At 42.7% G+C, this 22,172-nt stretch overlaps 1 protein-coding gene across 1 annotated transcript in view; it reads right to left on the reverse strand.

Moving 5' to 3' along the window:
• LOC126198597 (odorant receptor coreceptor-like) overlaps positions 1–20,979 on the reverse strand; it is a 247,733-nt gene extending 226,754 nt beyond the window's left edge. Inside the window, exon 1 of the mRNA XM_049935048.1 lies at positions 20,934–20,979. The gene's annotated coding sequence lies outside the window, so the exon portion shown is untranslated. The remainder of the gene's footprint in view (positions 1–20,933) is intronic.
• Positions 20,980–22,172: the final 1,193 nt, after the last annotated feature.

Here is a 22,172-nt window from a genome sequence, read left to right on the forward strand (position 1 = left end):
GTAGGAATAATATGGCGTAGTCTCTGAATGAAATTACCCGAAACCTTTGACAACGTGTCTGGCGGAATGGCTTCACATGCAGATGAGATGTACTGCTTCAGCTGTTCAATTGTTTCTGGATTCTGGCGGTACACCTGGTCTTTCAAGTGTCCCCACAGAAAGAAGTCATAGGGGTTCATGTCTGGCGAATAGGGAGGCCAATCCACGCCGCCTCCTGTATGTTTCGGATAGCCCAAAGCAATCACACGATCATCGAAATATTCATTCAGGAAATTAAAGACGTCGGCCGTGCGATGTGGCCGGGCACCATCTTGCATAAACCATGAGGTGTTCGCAGTGTCGTCTAAGGCAGTTTGTACCGCCACAAATTCACGAAGAATGTCCAGATAGCGTGATGCAGTAATCGTTTCGGATCTGAAAAATGGGCCAATGATTCCTTTGGAAGAAATGGCGGCCCAGACCAGTACTTTTTGAGGATGCAGGGACGATGGGACTGCAACATGGGGCTTTTCGGTTCCCCATATGCGCCAGTTCTGTTTATTGACGAAGCCGTCCAGGTAAAAATAAGCTTCGTCAGTAAACCAGATGCTGCCCACATGCATATCGCCGTCATCAATCCTGTGCACTATATCGTTAGCGAATGTCTCTCGTGCAGCAATGGTAGCGGTGCTGAGGGGTTGCCGCGTTTGAATTTTGTATGGATAGAGGTGTAAACTCTGGCGCATGAGACGATACGTGGATGTTGGCGTCATTTGGACCGCAGCTGCAACACGGCGAACGGAAACCCGAGGCCGCTGTTGGATCACCTGCTGCACTAGCTGCGCGTTGCCCTCTGTGGTTGCCGTACGCGGTCGCCCTACCTTTCCAGCACGTTCATCTGTCACGTTCCCAGTCCGTTGAAATTTTTCAAACAGATCCTTTATTGTATCGCTTTTCGGTCCTTTGGTTACATTAAACCTTCGTTGAAAACTTCGTCTTGTTGCAACAACACTGTGTTCTAGGCGGTGGAATTCCAACACCAGAAAAATCCTCTGTTCTAAGGAATAAACCATGTTGTTTACAGCACACTTGCACGTTGTGAACAGCACACGCTTACAGCAGAAAGACGACGTACAGAATGGCGCACCCACAGACTGCGTTGTCTTCTATATCTTTCACATCACTTGCAGCGCCATCTGTTGTTGAAAATTGTAACTACTGTAATTTCGAAAGTTTGTCTGCCTGAAAATGTACTGTTGTCCCAAGCATATTGCAACAAACGGTGTATTTCTATCGCTGCTCGTTTAGTTTTTATTGCCGGTTCAAATATACCGGTCATTTTTGAAACACCCTGTACATGCAAACAGTATTTAGCACTACAGTTGTGATTGAAGCTATCAGCATGTTTTCACCTAGTAGCATTAGGACCACTGTGGAAGTGACCTCTGAGTGCATAAAGAATGCCGACATGACCTTGTCCTCTTCTAATAACACTTCATTCATTGCACATATAATTACAGATCTGGTGCGCATGCCAAATAGTTGTGACATTTGACAAATTGGTGCAGGCCATATCTGGGCCTATGGTCATGATCAAAGCTGTCTCTGTTACTACTCTTCTGTTAATGGGAATGATACACTTTATGCCACTGAAAGCACCTTACCCATTTGGCCTTACCATTACAATTACTTAATCTATGCACAGTTATGTGCACCTCTGGACAGTTTCAGCTTGCTGGTCTTTAGTCCCAAACATTTTAATGGTGCCACCATCAAACAGCACTGGAAAGTAAACTGTATGACTAGAATTTCTACAGTGTTTTTTGGCTCTTTTGGCTAGTACGGTTTCATATGTTTTCCAGGAGAGTTATTCCAAGAATTTTGTTCTCTGCATGTTATGATATGAATGCCTTCTTTATATTGTCTTTTCTCAAAATGTTATTAATATAGTCATCTGATACCTGAGCAGTGCCTCTTTTGTTCCACAGTGTGTTTTACAAGACAATACTTATACCTTCATACCTATACAAAGAAAATATCGTGTGAAGAACTGTACATCTTAATTACAAGATAGATGTGAAAAACACATCCACAAGATCTCAGTATGTTTCATATGCTTTCATGGTTTCTCTACTTAGTGGCATTCTATTGATTGTCAGTCCACCACAATTTCCTGCGTTAGCCAGACTCTCTCACACTGCAATATCCACGATTCAGTTCAGCAGCAAGCTCAACCAATCACTGTCACTATTTTCTTCCTTCGTCCATAACTGGAAACTTAAGTTGCGAGTTTATCTAGCTCCTAATATATCGGCTATAGAGCATTGTTCCGGTCTGAACTGTCAAATTCACCTTAGTCATAACCTGCTAAATGAGAGTATACATCCAGATATAAAATCTAGATCCTGGTGCAACTGCATTAGATATAACTGCACCATTAAACGTTAATTTTCCCATCCATGGTTCTGCTGCATCAATCCTTATGCCAACAGGTAGACTGTGTGTACCGGTTAGAATTTTTAGCAGCTAGCACACTGAATATGAACTTTAACATTCTATGCAATGTGCAGTTAATACTGACTCAGTGCTCATTTGATAACTTTATTTAGGTTGGACCACTCTTATGTGCAATATACAAAGAAATATCCATAAGATAGACAACACTGCACTCTCATTACTCTTATTTGGACACTCCTTTTTATCCAGAGGTGAACTACTTTTAGAACTTACAAAGGTGAGATGTACATCTACCTTGGGATGGTTTACCTATGCCAGCTGGACTAGGCACTGAGCCATGGAATGAGCTGTCAGCAACCAAACTGCATGTGAGGGTGCACCACTGCCTGGCAGCCCCATCACTTAGCACTGCTATGTAGCCATGACATGAAAAATTACTATGCTCTGTCCGAAAGACTTTTGTATTTGTTCAATCTTGGTAGGACAACTTCATATAAGCCACTTATTCTCCTTTTTTTATTCTGTGGTGACTTATGTCCTGAAGGTTTCACAGAAATGTCTTGATATCTTCTTTAGTTTCCCTGCATATGTTGAAAGGAAAGGCCACCCCAAGCACGCCAATAACTGACAACTGTTCTAACTCCACCATATTTCTGGCTGCCAGCTTTTTCATTTGATCTAGTAGTATTGGCCCCGCTGCCTGCTACCAGAGCTGCTCCCGCCTTCATTATGGATTAGGTTATACTTTACCAGGAAGAAGTAGACCAACTGATAGCTAAGATGGTTTATATTTATACGTGTAGTGTCCAAAAGAACAGACTACACTCATGAGCCTGCAACCATGTATACATGATGAAAGAATAATTCTGATATCAGCTGCAATCTGGCACTGAAATAAATCAAGTGGTGACAAGTGAAAATTTGTGCTGGACCAGGACCCGAGCCTGAATTTCCCGCTTATTGTGGGTGGTGACCTTGACCACTTTGGCTATCTGAGCACACTTCCTATCTGACCCAATGGCTCAGTTCCTAGTCCAGCTGGCGTAGCTACACCATCCCAAGGCAGGTGTACACCTCACCTTTGCAAATTCTTAAAGCAGTTCACCTCTGGATTAAAAGGAGTGTCCAAATAAGAATAAAGAGAGTACAGTGTCACCTGTCCATTATCCTCATTGTTTTCAGCCTCACATGATGTCCACTATCCACACTGAAGGTATCACTACTTTGTGTTAAGGTGTATATATTTATATGTGTGGTGTCTGTTCTTTCAGACATGTTTGGAAGTACAGACTCCATTAATGATACTTCAGCCATATATATATGATGAAACAGATATTCTGATCTCAGCTGCAGTTGGGGACTGAAATAAATGTAACGGTAACAAGTGAAAATTTGTGCTGGTCTGTGACTTGAAACCAGATTCCCCACTTACCACGATTTGTGGCCTTAACAATCTGAGCATGCTTCCCATCTGACCCAAATTCTCATATACTACACACTACATACGTGGAATCCCCCATCCAATATCTTCATTGTTTGCAGTGTCACCTGATTCCTGCTAGAGGACTAACAAAAACAGAAGGTATCATTATTTGCCATCAAGGCACATGTATTTATATGTGTGGTATCTGTTCTTTCTGACAAGTCTGCTGAAAACAGAGGATAATGTCTGTGATTAAGTACGAGGACGCCCAAAATATGACTATTATTACTCTTTGATTTCTTATAAAGATATGCTAACGTCAGTCGGCTAGTGAGCAGTGACAAAAGGAGCCCCTACATGGACTTCCACCAACGCATAAGTGATGTATTGGTGATAGCCTAGCTAACTGCATGATTATTAGATGTTACATGCTTGTTATTTACAATGTTAATACTTTGCACATATTATATAAACCTTAGCTTCTAGTGATAATGGTATATTACTCTGTTAACTGTCTTCTTCTGAACAGTTTAAACGGACATGCTCGTGAAAATTATCAAAAATTTGAAAAAAAAAATCTTTGTCTATAGAAAAGAGCATTTCATGCAGACTCCAAAAAGGATAGTTAATGGGCATTATCATTTTCTGTTCATTCTAAAATTAAGGTTGAACGTAATGTTGCACTGGGGCCACACCTATCTGTCAGTTTGAAGTGCATCAGAATACGTGATGCGTTATTTTGTTTTTCCGTTTTTTCCATTGTTAGTAATGGATCGTTAACACAAGTGTATTCTAGAAGGCACTGACTACCAGAACCAAAGTACAGGCGTGTCTAGAAGGCTATGGTTCGAATTTAAACAAAAATCTGAGAATATATGCTTTCGGAATTTCATACATGTATGGTTTTGTAGGTATTGTGTGTTTATGTGTGTTTCCTGCGCTACAAATGCCGAGAGTAAAGAAATTTAGCCCCAAACGAAAGTTTCACGGCAACCATTTCCAAACACAACTGAACAGTACACATCAGTTGCTTCAAAAGTCGCCTGAGGAAACTATGTCTACAGGCAGTGCTTCTAGGCGTAAACTTTCGCTTTCTGAATGTAATAAGAACAAGCCTAGTAGTATTGTGAGCATCAATAACGACGGAATTGTTATTGTGAACCTAAATACCCTGTGAAGACATTTGAAGAGTGCTGTGAAATGTAAGTACTGCAATTGTGAAGATAGTATTGACGTTCTGAGGACATTTCAGCAAGGAAGGGCCATTCAAGTCGGTTTGTGATTGTCTGTAACTCATGTAAGATGCACAGTGATACTATGACATTGGCAGTAACTGATAGTCGACATTACAGTGTAAATATTCAGCTTTCTTATGCAATGCCATGTATTGGAAGGGGAAGGAGAGCTGCCCAGACTTTTTGTGCAGTGATGGATTTGACTCCTCCTCCACTGAGGTTTGACAGGTACAATAAATTAATACATAATGCTTTATGTGGTGTAAGTGAACATTCAATGAAAAGAGAAACAGAAGAAGCAATAGCCTTGTCTGAGAATACAGACATTGTAGCAGCATTTGATGGATCTTCGCAGAAGAGAGGTTGAACGTAATGTTGCACTGGGGCCACACCTATCTGTCAGTTTGAAGTGCATCAGAATACGTGATGCGTTATTTTGTTTTTCCGTTTTTTCCATTGTTAGTTACGGATCGTTAACACAGGTGTATTCTAGAAGACACTGACTACCAGAACCAAAGTACAGGAATGTCTCTGAAAGGGGTTGTAACTGCCACATTTATTGTAACTGGTAACATACTAGATTATGAATGCCTAACAAAGCACTGCCTATGTTGTTCAAGTAAATTTAATGGCACCCGCGTTTGTGAAAAGAACTTTTTATGGCCCAAGGGCAAACATGGAAATGAAAGGAGTTCTAAACATATTTAGATCAATGGTCAGTCGTGGTGTGAGGTATGTATGCTACCTTGGGGATGGAGAGTGTAAAGGGCGGGGTACTGTTGTTAATGACAGACCATATTGGGACACACTGATAGAAAAGCTTGAATGGATTGGGCATGTCCAAAAAAGAATGGGAGCTCGTCAGAGAAAATTATGTAAAGACTTCAGTGGAAAAAAACTGTTAGACAGAAAACATACAGGTGTTCCAGGTCGTCTTACAAAAAGTGGGATTGATTCTTTGACTCATTATTATGGACTAGCAATAACGAAAAATGTACGAGATTTGGAGAACATGAGATGAGCTGTTTGGGCAACATGGTTTCACAGAGTGTCAACATATGAAACCCCACAGATGGTTTGTGTCCAAAAGGGGAAGATCCGTGGTGCAAGTACAGGTTGAGCAATGCTACAGGCATACAATATACACACAAGCATTCCTTATCGCTTGCTGTAATGGACGCATTTAGGCCTATACAGGGTGTCCCATTTATCTTGACTACCCTAAATAACTGTTTGTCCAGATGCAAATTACAAAATGTTTGAAGCAAATGTCCTTTAGTCGTCAGGGGGACATCAATCAGCATGATAGCCTTCGTTGTAGCTTTGTTTTTTTTTGCAAAGATATGAACAACAGTATGACATTTTTAAATGGCACCCTGCATTTTTTATTCGGTAATTCATTTCCTCTCCTAAAGACCTATTCAAAAATATATCACAGTGCACCATTCACTGAAACACAAAGTTATTAATTACATAACATAACATTGACATTGAGTCCAGGATCACAAACTCGCCCACTTGCTGGAGTTGTCATAAAAAAATTAAAAACCAAGTAAAAACATAACACAAAATTGACTTTGACTCTCCTGTACCATTAACTTAACTTTATAGGTGCTCAAAGTGGTGACCCTGGAGACCGATACACCCGCGCACTTGTTGAATGAAAGAATTATTTACTGCTTCCAGTGTTGTGTTGCCTGCTGAAGAAAATTACAGGCAAGCTCGATCGTTCCTGCATGTCCTCTGGAGATGCTGGAATGTCGCGATAGACAACTTCCTTAATGCATCCTCAAAGAAGAAAATCCAGAGGATTGAAATCGGGAGACCTAGTAGGCCAAGTAACTGTTCCTCCTCGACCAATCCATCTGGATGGATACCTTCAGTTCAGAACAAGACGTGCACACAAGGCATTATATGCTGGACATCCATCGTATTGATACCACTTAAGCAGTCTGTTTCTTAGTGGCACTTCATCCAGGAGAGGAGGAAGAATTTGTCTGAGGAAGTTGTCATACGCTGTGCCGTTTAGACTACAATTGATGAAATAAGGCACAATAATTATAGTACCAAGCATCCCACATCAGACGTTAACTCTCCATTGACGCTGATGTTCCACCTGTCGAAGCCATCGTGGGTTGTCGCTAGACCAATAATGCTTGTTCCTTGTATTTATCTGTCCTTTGTTTGAGAAGGAACACTCATCGGTAAATATAACATTGGAGAAGAAGATCGGGTTGGCGAGGATTTGCTGCTGTGCCCACTGACAGAACTGTACACGATTCTGGAAACCATTCCCATGCGATTCTTGATGTAAGTGTACATGGTAAGGATGATACCGGTGACGTGTAAGAATACGATGTACACTGGTTTTCGGAGTGCCAATCTCGTGTTCAAGCTGTCGTGTGCTCACATGTGGATTCGTAGCAATGGAAGCGAGAACAGTAACTTCGGCAGCTTTGTCCGTGCGAGTGCTACGACGATTGCGTTGTCGTAGGTTGAAACTTCCCGTTTCCTAAAGCCTCGCAAGAAGACGAGGAAACATCCGTCGGGGAGGTGGGTTCTTGTCAGGATATGGCTCTCTGTACAGTTCCGCTGCCTGCATAGCATTTCGCCTAACTTCAACAACAACAACACAACAACAATAAAAGAAACCTTTGTCGATGCACTTTGCAGGAAGGACAGCCTTTATTGTTTGCGTACTCTACACACAACAGTATTTGAAAGGACTAAACTACTGTACTAAAATTACCTGTACATAAGGAAACAGTATTGCAGTTACTGTACTGCTAACTTATATTCCCTAAAAATGAGTAGCATTTCTACCTTCTCTTTGTTGGTGTACATTCTACTCACACAAACCTTCAACTGACGATGGTTGACGGAATGACGGGTGTGCATTCTACTTATGTTTACATTTGTCCTCTGTCAACGTCAGCACGTGGATGTGTTCCATTACCCCGGGTACCTGCACTAAGCACTGGGAGCGTCAACGTCTGTGTTGTGTTATGTAATTAATAACGTTGTGTTTCAGTGAATGGTACACTGTGATACATTTTTGAATAGGTCTTTAGGAGAGGAAATGAATTACCGACTAAAAAATACAGGGTACCATTTAAAAAAGTCATACCGCTGTTCATATCTTTGTAAAAAAACAAAGGTACAACGAAGGCAATCAGCATGAGTGATGTCTCCTTGACGACTAAAGAACATTTGCTTGAAACATTTTGTAATTTACATCTGGACAAACAGTTATTTAGGGTGGTCAAGATAAATGTGACACCCTGTGTATAGGGATCTGGCAAATAAAAATCTACTAAGGAAATGTCTCTCAGAATGCAAATGAAAGGTTCAACAGCTGCATATGGGAGAGAATACCCAAAATTGCATTTGTTGGACTGACAGTGCTGAAGATTGGTGTAATAGACGCAATAATAACATTCAGTGATGGCGCAATGTCAAGGATCAATGTTATGAAGAATTTGAACATCCAGACGATAAGGAATATGGCTTCAGGTCAAACTGCTATTGATAGCGGCGGGTAACCGAAGCAGAGGCAGCTGCAGAAGCTCTTACCAAGGAGTCAAGGATAAAGGAAAGAATGAAGAGAAAGATTATGGAGGATAAGGAAACAGAAGGGCAACTGGTGTATGTAGCTGGAATTTTCTAAACGAGCATAGTGATCAGTTAATAAATCTGTAAATCTTCTTTTGCCATTTACCGAAAACTTGAATTTTCATCAGTCAGGTACACTTTTCTCCTAAATGACTGAAGTTAAACTCACAAAAATTGGTACAGATACTTAGAATGACCTCCTCTACCTCCCTTGCCTACTGTTTCCTGAAAACTTTTTAACGTGAAGATAATGTCGGTGATACTTGAGCTACATTTTTAAATATTTTTGTTGTGGTACAATAAATTACTTGTCTTTTTCACAGATCAGCATCAGGAAAGGAAATTGAAGGCATAAAACACTTATGTGAATATTGTCTGTACTCTGACTCTTTTTCCAAGCCGTGCAGTCAGTTGTTCCAAAGTAAATGGTACCACAGTGAAATAATGTTCCATTTTTTATACTATTATAAATATTGTCGGCAGTACCAAAATGTAATAAATATCTCAAAGATTTTGTGGGAAATACTTTGACTAATGTCCGCCCCCGGTAGCTGCGTGGTCAGCGCGACAGACTGTCAATCCTAAGTGCCCGGGTTCGATTCCCGGCTGGGTCGGAGATTTTCTCCGTTCAGGGACTGGGTGTTGTGTTCTCCTTATCATCATCATTTCATTCCCATCGACGCGCAAGTCGCCGAAGTGGCGTCAACTCGAAAGACTTGCACCAGGCGAGCGGTCTACCCGACGGGAGGCCCTCGTCACACGCCATTCACTTTGACTAATGACCCTGACTCTGTGTGTAAGAGTTTTGAGTTATCTCTCATTTATACACTATGTGATCAAAAGTAAACGGACTCCTGGCTGAAAAGCCGCGCGGGATTAGCCGAGCGGTCTGGGGCGCTGCAATCATGGATTGTGCTGCTGGTCCCGGTGGAGGTTCAAGTCTTCCCTCGGGCATGGGTGTGTGTGTTTGTCCTTAGGATACTTTAGGTTATGTAGTGTGTAAGCTTAGGGACTGATGATCTTAGCAGTTAAGTCCCATAAGATTTCACACACATTTGAACATTTTGAAGACGTGGCTGAAAATAACTTTCAAGTTCGTGGCGCCCTCCATCGGCAATGCTGGAATTCAATATGGTGTTGGACCATCCTTAGCCTTGAAGACAGCTTCCACTCACGCAGGCATACGTTCAATCAGATGCTGGAAGGTTTCTTGGTGAATGGCAGCCCATTCTTCACGGAGTTCTGCACTGAAGAGAGGTATCGATGTTGGACGGTGAGGCCTGGTACGAAGTCGGTGCTCGAAAACATCCCAAAGGTGTTCTGTAGGATTTGGGACAGGACTCTATGCAGGCCAGTCCATTACAGGGATGTTATTGTTGTGTAACCACTCCGCCACAGGCCGTACAGGTGCTCGATCGTGTTGGGAGATGCAGTTGCCATCCCCGAACTGCTCTTCCACGGTGGAAAGCAAGAAGGTACTTAAAACATCAATGTAGGCCTTTGCTGTGATAGTGCCACACAAAACAACATGGGGTGCAAGCCCCATCCATAAAAAAACACGACCACACCATAACACCACCGCCTCCGAATTTTACTGTTGGCACTACACACGCTGGCCGATGACGTTCAACAAGCATTCGTCATACCCACACCATGCCATCGGATCGCCACATTGTGTACCGTGATTCGTCACTCCACGCAACGTTTTCCTACTGTTCAATGCCCAATGTTTACCTCCCTTACACCAAGCGAGGCCTCGTTTGGCATTTACCAGCGTGATGTATGGCTTAAGAACATTTGCTCGGCCATGAAATCCAAGTTTTATCACCTCCCGCCTGACTGTCATAGTACAGTGGATCCTGATTCAGTTTGGAATTCCTGGGCGATGGTCTGGATAGATGTCTGCCTATTAGACATTACGACCCTCTTCAACTGTCGGAGGTCTCTGTCAGTGAACAGACAACGTCGGCCTTTACGATCTTGTGCTGTATGTGTCCCTTCATGATTCCACTTCACTATCACATCGGAAAAAGTGGACCTAGGGATGTTGAGGAGTGTGGAAATCTCGCGTACAGTCGTATGACACAAGTGACACCCAATCACCTGAACACGTTCGAAGTCCGTGAGTTCCGTGGAGCGCCCCATTCTGCTCTCTCACGATGTCTAATGACTACTGAGGTCGCTGATATGGAGTGCACCTAATATGAAAAACGTATGTTTTTGAGGGTGTCCGGATACCTTTGATCATGTAGTGTAGATCAGTTGCACTATGGGGGTGAAGATAATGCTAAAAATGCAGCCCACTCAGGGGCGTGTCCCCTTAAGTATTTCCATGTTATGGATGACTATTCTATCTCCATGCCCGTGTGCTGCCAGTTCCACTTAACTTTGCCGATTCCTGCCATCTATGGTGCCTGCTTTTTCCATGCAACTCGCACATGGCTTACTACAGTGCTCGGCCAGTTCAGGGAACTGCCTCACACTACTCTGCTGCGTACGCTACATACACTCTCGTTTGGCACCTGTCAAACGAAAGGCTATTTACATAACCTGGAGGAATCTGCAGAGTCATTTGGACTGCATGTGATAAACATCGAACACTCTTAATCTGATACTGCCTATGCACCACCATGTTTACACGCCCATGTTGCCTACATATTGCAAGAATATAATGGAGGAATTCCCCTCCATCGTTCCTTTTGAGTTATACTACATTGGTTAGCTCATGTAACATAGGGTACGCACACTAGGAAATGTGATTGTCAGAATCTGCTGGCCTTTGGTGTTACCTGTATGACAAACGTGCAGTTAGGGAGGTTGTATCACACCCACAACAGAAAGAGACTGGCTCTGATGTACTTTGGGTGGCCCAGTATCTTCCACTACCAAGGGGGCACTTCCACAGTTGTCTTTTCTGCCAATCTGCGTCTTGAATTAAGATCGACGGGAGACTGCCGTTGGATATTACCTGGTTTTGTTTTGTCTGTTATTTTTTAATTCTTACTCTCCTGCTGAGCTACACATGCTATATTTTATTTGGTGAAGGTGAGTAGTTTTGACTAAGCTCTCTCCCCCAAATGTGCAACTCTCTCTCTCTCTCTCTCTCTCTCTCTCTCTCTCTCTCTCTCTCTATATATATATATATATATATATATATATATATATATATATATATATATATATATATATATAGGGTGTTACAAAAAGGTACGGACAAACTTTCAGGAAACGTTCCTCACACACAAATAAAGAAAAGATGTTGTGTGGACATATGTCCGGAAACGCTTAATTTCCATGTTACAGCTCATTTTAGTTTTAGTTTCGTCAGTACCAAATGTAGAGACTCTTCGTGCTCGTATTGTGGACGGCTGTGATACAATACGCCATTCTCCAGGGCTGCATCAGCGCATCAGGGATTCCATGCGACGGAGGGTGGATGCATGTATCCTCGCTAACGGAGGACATTTTGAACATTTCCTGTAACAAAGTGTTTGAAGTCACGCTGGTACGTTCTGTTGCTGTGCGTTTCCATTCCATGATTAATGTGATTTTAAGAGAAGTAATAAAATGAGCTCTGACATGGAAAGTAAGCGTTTCCGGACACATGTCCACATAACATATTTTCTTTCTTTGTGTGTGTTAGGAATGTTTCCTGAAAGTTTGGCCGTACCTTCAAGTTCTGTCGTTAGCAGTGAACTGTCACCATCTGCGCCTTTTTGGTATGCAATTCGTACCATTACTTTGTGCCCAAGCTCTCATTAAGCTTGAGATAACACTCTGCTGTGGTCTGCACATTGCCACTCATGTATATCCTCCACAAAATGATTGCATAGGGAAACTATTGAATACCTCAAGAAATTTGTACCACCTCCACGGTGCCCAGATAAGTAGCTGTTTCAGACGAAAGTAAGATGACCCTTGGAGCAGAAATCTATCCTTGTAACGTCGGGAACTATCCCACTCTCAGCGTTGTATTATGTAATATTATGTCAACTGTTGTCACTTTGTTGTTAAAGACTTCTGCGTTTTCAACACCAACTTCCATTGGGACAGAATACTCTGGCACACTTCTCATTTTGTACGCTTGTGTCGCCATCTGCATCCGCCGCTGTTTCCCATTTGCAGTGCGGAACTTTCGCTGCACTGCTATCCTCCCATGCCAGATTCACCCGCAGGCAGCTAGTCTATGCATTCTAACTTACACTTGCCTTGTGAATTCCTGCTTCTGGAATAGTGCGATTCAGCAATGTCTCGTAGAGCGCAATATGTAGATTGACTGGGAAGCTATTGTTAGGATGAGAAGTTACCTATTTTCGCCCTTTTCAAAAACAGTTCCTTCTAATTACCAGTGCAACCCTCCACTAGGAAATCCTTAGCCTTACCTTGCCCTAAGTTTAATGTGAAATCAGTCAACTCAACTTTCAGTCAAGTATATGGTAGCTGTAATTTTGTGTTTTACTTCTTTCCGTGTCAACCAGTAATAATGGAAATTAAAATCTACACTTTAATGATTTCAGGTTTCAAATGCCGATTCTGGTTTCCTGCAAGAGCTGCTAACACTCCAATCCAGTCTCGCTGCAGTCAAGTATCCTCTTACGTCCACCACGTCATAAAAAAACCCGTGAGTTGATGCCCAACAGCAGATCCAAACTAACAGTTCTTCTGAGCAGAGAACTTCGTTTGCTGACACCTCCGAGAACTCAGCACCACTGATCAATGGTTGACCGTCAGTCCGCGCCGCCATCTAGCTGCTAAAAGTCAATCCTCGCCACACCTACCGACGCACACAGGTGATTACACACGCATGCTTCCAATGTGGGATTAGATAATGTGCGTTATCCACTTCACATTGGGTCACAACATAAATCTCGTCCTCGTAAGTGGTTGTGTCTATCGTCACCATCACTGACTACACGTCCTGTCTGATGGTCTCCTCATCAAGTTACTGACAGCTATGTGGGACTCATTTTTTTCTGCCGTTTTCAACTGTCGTACCCGTGCATCAGACTGAAGTGTGATATTTTCTTTCTTTTTCTGACCGGCACTGTCGTAGTGCCAGAATTCCACGTACAGTATCAGATCAGGAGTATCATTTGAACATACAAGCAACCTGCTGCATACACATCACCATGCTGTAATTTTTGGAGAGCTGAAGTATTCACTGCCCAATAATGAAGAAAATAATTTGCAATGTGCAAACGAGAAGCGGATAATATGCGAGTCTGTCATAATGCAACAGCCGGTTGGTGTGGCCGAGTGGTTCTAGTCGCTTAAGTCTGGAATAGCGCGACTGCTATGGTCGCAGGTTCGAATCCTGCCTCGGGCATGGATGTGTATGATGTCCTTAGGTTAGTGAGGTTTAAGTAGTTCTAAGTTCTAGGGGACTAATGACCTCAGATGTTATGTCCCGTAGTGCTCAGAGCCATTTGAGCCATAATGCAACCTGAGACTCTTTGGGCCTTATAAAATCTGATCACAGTGTTCATTAATTGCAAACAGTTATAAGGCATCGCTGATGCCATTCCACCATCTCGAGTGGTGGTTCAGTGCTGGAGGATCAGTCCTTAAAACTCTATTTGTAACACATGATCATGCAGACGAAAGTTGATGGTATGCATCCATCCTTCATGCCACCTCCCTTGCAGCTAATAACCACGACGTTCTCGTCCGCCAGCACTTGAGGCTGACCCATTTATATTTCGTGAACAGTGGCGATCGAGTTTAGTCTTGTCCTGCACACCTACGCCACGCTTTCTGCGACAGCCAGTGAGCATTCTGCGGATTGTGGTGTGAACGTCGTAGTCAATGCGAGCATTAAACGTGATCGTAGCGAGTTATTTAGTGAATTTTAATCCCATTTGTTGCGAGTTGGCATTGCTGATGGTATTGGTATGCGACGAACTATACACAAGCAAGCGAGAGACTTGTAAGATACTCTCTTTCTTCAAGCTCAGAGCATGTATGCTCAACTGTGGGTGTCCACATAAATTTTTCCAAGAGGGGACAAGATTCAAAACTTGCCAGTCCGATATAACCGTCTCAGAGAGTTTGCAAACGAGTCGTACCCCCAAGAACTAAAAGTGACAAGAAGTCCACAAAACTTATTGTATCTGAAGATAACCTACTTAGCACTTTTAAGATAGATTACCTTGGTACCTAAACGATAAACACATTTCAATTGCACACCTTTTCACATTATTGATATGAATGTGGATGACACTTTTTGATTCAACGATCTGAAATTACACCCTCATATTATTAAATCCAGAACATCCGGAGAGTAATGAAATACAGCTAGAAAATATTCACAAATATTATTTGTTCATATCCTAATAATGTTAGGCTGGAATTGCAAATTAAAAATCTAAAATAGCAGGGGAGAGGGGGGAATAAATGAAAGAGAAAATACTGCTGGATGTCAAAAAAAGTGCCACGTTAACACCACTCGAATTAGAGAAAACTTTTAAGAAGGCTTATGCAATTTTGGCGGTCTCTATAACACTTCATTTGCTCACAAAACTTAACGTCCGTTTACGCTAAGATTGTTACTGCATTGTGACAACTAAAAAAAATCCATGTTGTATAGTGACCACTGAATCTGCAGTATTTTTCGTCTCGGTCGTCAGTGTCAAATCTGCAGTTGAGTGGAGACACAGACAATAGCTGCTAGAAATTCGAGAGAAATCTATAATGAATGAAAAATCTGTACCCATATTCCAGGAGGGGGAAGTGCCCCCCCCCCCCCCCCCCCTTACTACCAGTTGCGGACGTGTATATGTGGGTGCTTCTGTAACCAAAGAAGCCGAAGTATCTGGTGCTTCGAGGCACTGTAAAGGAGATTTATACTGCTCACAGGGAAAGCAGAAAAACGTCGTCCGTTAAGTTACAATGTGTAAAGTGATAGTGACAGACAGTCATTGAAGGATATTGTGGCGAAAAATAAGTGGACGACAGCTGAAAAAGTCACTGCTGAGCTGAATATTGCACTTGTGAACCCTGCCAGCACCAGAACAATATGAAGGGAGCTCCATAAACTGGGAATTGCAGGGCGAACTGGTATCCCATAGCCTCTCACCAGTGATGCAAATTTCCATAACAGGAAAAAGTTGTGCTGAAGCCATAAAACCTGGGCTATGGGGCAATGGAAGGAAACCATTTGGTCAGATGAGTCTTGTTTCACAATGTTTCCAACTTCTGTTTCCCAAGAGTGAAACATGGCGAAGGTCCAATGATGACTTGGGCAGCCATATCATGGTATGTCAAAGGCCCATGCTTGCTCTGCAGAATGGCGTTACATGTGACTATTTTAGCTGACCAGGTCCATCCCATGGAACAAAGTTTGTTCCCCAGTAATGATGCTATGTTCCAAGACGACCGGCCCCATATTCACACAGTTCACCTTGTCCAGGACTGATCTTGTGAGCACAAGGATGAATTGTCGCATTTTTCCTGCCCACCACAGTCACCAGCTCTCAATATTGGTGAGCATTTGTGGTCTACTTAGGAGAAAAGGGTGCGTGATCGCTGTCTACCTCCGTCATCGTCACCAGAAATTTCCGCTATTTTGCAGCAAGAATGATATAATATTCACTTGAAAATCATACAGGGCCCGTATTTATCCATTCAGAGATGACTGGTATGTCTTTTGAATAGTCAGTTTTCGTACACAGTGCTGGGCATGACAATGTGTTGTCTTTTTCGCTGTTTCCATATTTCTGTACATCCTCTTTTACGCCGATTCAGGAATTGTACTTGTATACAGCAAGGCAAGTATCTAAAAGAACAGTGTGACCATGTCTGGAGCACCAGAGACAGTCAGCACGCAACCATTCTTGCAGCTTCCCATTGTCACAGCAGCACTGAGAAGCACGCTCAGAATGCTGGACCAAATTCCGGAATTGGGCTTGTATACAGCAAGGCAAGTATCTAAAAGGACAGTGTGACCATGTCTGGAGCACCAGAGACAGTCAGCAGGCGACCATTCTTGCAGCTTCTCATTGTCACAGCCGCACTGAGAAGCACGCTCAGAATGATGTGACAAAATTCAAGAATTGGGCTTGTATACAGCAAGGCAAGTATCTGAAAGGACAGTGTGACCATGTCTGGAGCACCAGAGGCAGTCAGAATGCGACCATTCTTGCAGCTCCCCATTGTCACAGCAGCACTGAGAAGCACGCTCAGAATGATGTGACCAAACTCAGGAATTGGACTTGTATACAGCAAGGCAAGTAACTAAAAGGACAATGTGACCATGTCTGGAGCACCAGAGACAGTCAGCAGGCAACCAGTCTTGCAGCTTCCCACTGTCACAGCAGCACTGAGAAGCACGCTCAGAATGATGTGACCAAATTCCGGAATTGGGCTTGTATACAGCAAGGCAAATATCTAAAAGGACAGTCTGGTGCACCAGAGACAGACAGCAGGCGACCATTCTTGCAGCTTCCCATTGTCACAGCACCATTGAGAAGCACGCTCAGAATGCTGTGACAAAATTCAAGAATTGGGCTTGTATACAGCAAGGCAAGTATCTGAAAGGACAGTGTGACCATGTCTGGAGCACCAGAGGCAGTCAGAATGCGACCATTCTTGCAGCTCCCCATTGTCACAGCAGCACTGAGAAGCACGCTCAGAATGATGTGACCAAACTCAGGAATTGGACTTGTATACAGCAAGGCAAGTATCTAAAAGGACAATGTGACCATGTCTGGAGCACCAGAGACAGTCAGCAGGCAACCAGTCTTGCAGCTTCCCACTGTCACAGCAGCACTGAGAAGCACGCTCAGAATGATGTGACCAAATTCCGGAATTGGGCTTGTATACAGCAAGGCAAATATCTAAAAGGACAGTCTGGTGCACCAGAGACAGACAGCAGGCGACCATTCTTGCAGCTTCCCATTGTCACAGCACCATTGAGAAGCACGCTCAGAATGATGTGACCAACGATCACACTGGACGTAGGTTTGGCACCAAGTTATCTATCCTGGCAAGTCTCTGTCCTGCGAAAGCGTCATTATGGCTACATCTGTGTGTAAAGGCTGCAAGAAGAATGAATGTGTCAGACTGCTTTCGCCACCGTCACATGGAACCAGTACATAGGGCGATGGTATGGGTCCCACTGGCCACACAAGACTATCACCTATGGTTCACATAACCTGTTACGAACAGCAGTCGTCACATTTATGATGTGTTAAGGTCAGCAACTGTGTCCTAGCTTCGAGGTCTCTGTGATGTTATGTTTCAATAATATAACACAAGACCGCATGTGGCCCACGCTCTCTTGACCTACCTCAACGTAGAGGACGTCCCCCTATTGCCCAGACCAGAATGTTCTACAGATATCTCACCCGCTGAACACACATGCGTTGGTGAGACTGGCAGCACTTGTCAGCCACTAAAACTGATGACTATGACTGTTTAGAGCAGCATGAGAATAGAGGACCTGTGGCAAGCTCAGTTCGACTCAACGCTTGGCCATGTTAGAACCATTGTTTTTATCAAGGGCGGCAGTACTGTCAACTAAAGTTTGCTTCCTATATATCCCGGGCTCACCTACAAATCTAATCATGTATTCTTCCTACTATATTCTATATATCAAATAAGTAATATTTTGTTATTTGGTAATCTTCCTGACATTTCAGTTTTAATGGCCGGCAGGGTAAATACTCGGAACAGTTCATTTATAAATGAAAGTTCGCTATTTTTTATTAAGTTTGTAATGACACAGTCGCAAAAAATAGAGTTTGTCATAGGCGTCTTTCTGTTGGCTATTATATAAAAAAAAAAAATAAAAAATGACGCACCACGAAGGAATTATCCGAACGGGGTGGAAATCGGTAGATTTGATGTACATTCACAAACAAACAAATGATAACAATTTCAGATATATTGGATGTCTTATTCGAGAGAAAGGGCTTCACAAAATGAGGTAGTCAATAATACATTGGTCCACCTATGGCCCTTTGGCAAGCAGTTATTCGGCTTGGCATCGACTGATATAGTTTTTGGATGTACTCCCGAGGGACATCGTACCAAATTATGTCCAGCTGTCGTGTTAGACCGTCACAATCCCGAGATGTTTGGAGATATCGGCACATAATGCTCCAGATACGTTTTCCCTGGGCATTGGGGCTCAATTCGAAGCGGCACTCATCATTCAAGACAATTCTACTCCAGTCAATGAGAGTATAGGCCGAAGCCGTATCTGGAGACGCCGAAGACAACGGTGGGGTACCAACGTGACTGACGCCCGCCATACGGCCTCACAGACAGCAATGATGGTATGGAATGTCATTTCATTTTACTGCAGAACACCTTTGGTTGTCGTGCACGGCAACCTTAGATAACAACGGCAATTTGACGACATTCTATGTTCCGTTACGTTTCCCTACATGGCAAGCCATCCTCGTCTTACATTTTAGCAAGATAATGCCCGCCCCCATACGTCGAGAGTTTCTACTGATTGGCTTGATTGGGTTGATTTGGTGGAAGAGACCAAACAGTGAGGTCATCGATCTCATTGGATTATGGAATGATGGGGAATAAAGTCGGCCGTGCCCTTTCAAAGGAACCATCGCAGAATTTACCTGAAGCGATTTAGGGAAATCACGGTAAACCTAAATCAGAGTGGCCGGACGCGGGATTAAACCGTCGTCCTCCCGAATGCGAGTCCAGTGTGCTAACCACTGCGCCACCTCGCTCGAACTGATTGTCTTCGTATTTGCCAAACCCTAGCTTGCACAGGAAGGCCACCGAATCTCTCTACAATTGAGCACGTTTGGAGCATTATGGCAGGTCCCTCCAACCATCTCGGGATTTTGACGATATAACGCACCAATTGGACGGAATTTGACACTGTATCTCTCAGGAGGACATACAACTCTTTCAATCAGTGTCAAGCCGACTAATTGCTTGCATAAGGGTCATAGGTGGACCAACGCATTATTGACGTTTACAGTTAGTGAAGTTGTTTCTCTTGAATAAATCATCCAATTTATTTGAATTTGTAGTCATTTGTTTGTCTGAATGTGTTCGTGCCATCTCCGAATTCCTTCATTGGGTGTCCTTTTCTTTGTCTTAGAGTGTATTTTTCGAGATAGAAATTGTAATGCACCTTAAGAATGTCCTCTGGCAGCTTCTCATACAATATTTATGCGTTGATTAAAATACTGATGATAAAATTCAGTTTAGACACCAGCGACAGTTTAAGACCAATGGTATTGTAGGTGAATGCAAGGTAGGTCCACATTTTCTCCTGGCAGATCATAAAGGCACTGTCCATAAGGACTTCATTCAGCACACTCTTCCAGACCTACTACAGGGTGCGTCCCGCAAGTAAGAGGGAGTGGGTCCATAAATCATGGAGATACAACACATTTCAGCTACACTGTTCGAGGTGCACTATTTCGGTCATGATAGATGGGTATGTAGATGTGTGGGCGCGTAGGAAGGGGCCAGTTCCATGACCAGCAAATTCCTCTCACCTTGTTCAAAAAAATGGTTCAAATGGCTCTGAGCACTATGGGACTTAATATCTGAGGTCATTAGTCCCCTAGAACTTAGAACTACTTAAACCTAACTAACCTAAGGACATCACACACATCCATGCCCGAGGCAGGAACCTGCGACCGTAGCAGTCGCGCGGTTCCGGACTGAGCGCCTAGATCACCTTGTTCCTTTGAACTGTTAACTGTGGTACCAAATGGTTTATGCAGCAGAGACTTCGAATTTAGAGCCTCCGACACAGTGTCATGGAGGACTGCGAAACCTTTTGAAACCATCTGAGAATGATTTAAGAAGTGTGCAATCCGTGATTCAAATACAGCATGCTTGCATGAATACAATCGGTAGACATTTTGAACATCTGTTGTCGTTTTATGACTTGAAAACTTTGTGAAATGTTATTTCATTAACAACTCAAAACGAAAGATTTTCTGATATATGGAATACGTTTGAGTGCTTTGGGGTGAGAAGTTCTCTCACAAGGATTGTAAAATTGTCTTGGGTAAACACTACATATCCTGCGGCACGTAATCTGACGTCACAGACAGGATGTTCAGAGCGCTATCCGTAGAGTTGCAAATACGAAAGGGATTTTGCAAGTGTCACACCAAGCCTGAATCATATATAAATATTGTCGGTAAGAATTACACTGTCTACGAATACAGCCGAAAACATTGTTCCCAAAAACTCGAATAGGGAAAAGTAGTGTGTTTCATCATATTTCTTACCTGAAGTTATTCGCCAGCGTAAAACAACCGATTAAGGAACTCAAAGACGTTGAATGACGATCTTCATGTGGTGAACTCGCACGCATATTAATATTTCAAGGATGTGTGTCACGCGAGTGGCTTTCGGTAAGAACCTGGGGAATTTTTAAGATTTAATGCATACTGCGCAGCGTAGCGTCTTCTCTTTGTCTTCCAAACGGACGAAAAAATTCATTACACAACACTCGTGTTTGGCACGAGAACAGTCCCGTCTTCATTTTGCATGAGACTAATATGATCCGCTCGATGTTTCACTGTCCTGCGTTTTCCAATGACGAGTAGAAAAAAGCAAAAGATAGCGATTTAATATTCCTGTACCGTGTAAGAAAGGACAGCAATATTTCCGCCTCAGAAATAAAAATGACTAGCTACTATCTTCTAAAATTAACTGGCAAATATTTCTTACAAGAATAATTATTTTAAAAATTAAAGCATACAAATAATATTTAATCATTCAAGTTTTGTCTGATTTTGTTGTAATATTTTCTTCGAGGTCCCAGGAACATTGAAGGAACTTGCAAAATTCAAGGAATCGAATTCTCGTTATAGTATTGAAAATGGAAGTCCTATTAATTACATTTTCTACTTTGCCGTCCATAGATTACATAAAATTCATTACAACATCTTGCATTTGAGCAATTTCATATTTTCAGTTCAAATAATTTTTACTTTAATCTCTCCATGAGCCTATACAAGTTTTTTTTACAAAGCACTCCATCTTGGAACTGTCTGTAAGAGCTTGTACTTTACAGACGTGCGACTGGCAATGTTGGCGCCAAAACAAAATTGATACAAATGAGTGACTTAAATACCTTAATATTAATTATTTAATAATCGCTTAAGATTATTTTCAATGTATTGTTTTACAACAAGTATTCTGTTTGAGTTTTCAGGTATTATACTGAAGAGCCGAAGAAACTGGTATACCTGCCTAATACCGTGTAAGTCACTCCCCGCGAGCACGCAGAAGTGCTGCAACACGACGTGGCACGGACTCGACTAATGTCTGAAGTAGTGCTGGAAGGAACTGATACCATGAATCCTGCAGGGCTGTCCATAAATTGGTAAGAGTACAGGGGGCTGGAGATCTCTTCTGAACAACACGTTGCAAGGCATCCCAGATATGCTCAATAACTGTCATGTCTGGGGAGTTGGGTGGCCAGCGGAAGTGTTTAAACTCAGAAGAGTGTTCCTGGAGCC

This window comes from Schistocerca nitens, chromosome 8 (assembly GCF_023898315.1).
Source record: "Schistocerca nitens isolate TAMUIC-IGC-003100 chromosome 8, iqSchNite1.1, whole genome shotgun sequence".
Classification (NCBI taxonomy): domain Eukaryota; kingdom Metazoa; phylum Arthropoda; class Insecta; order Orthoptera; family Acrididae; genus Schistocerca; species Schistocerca nitens.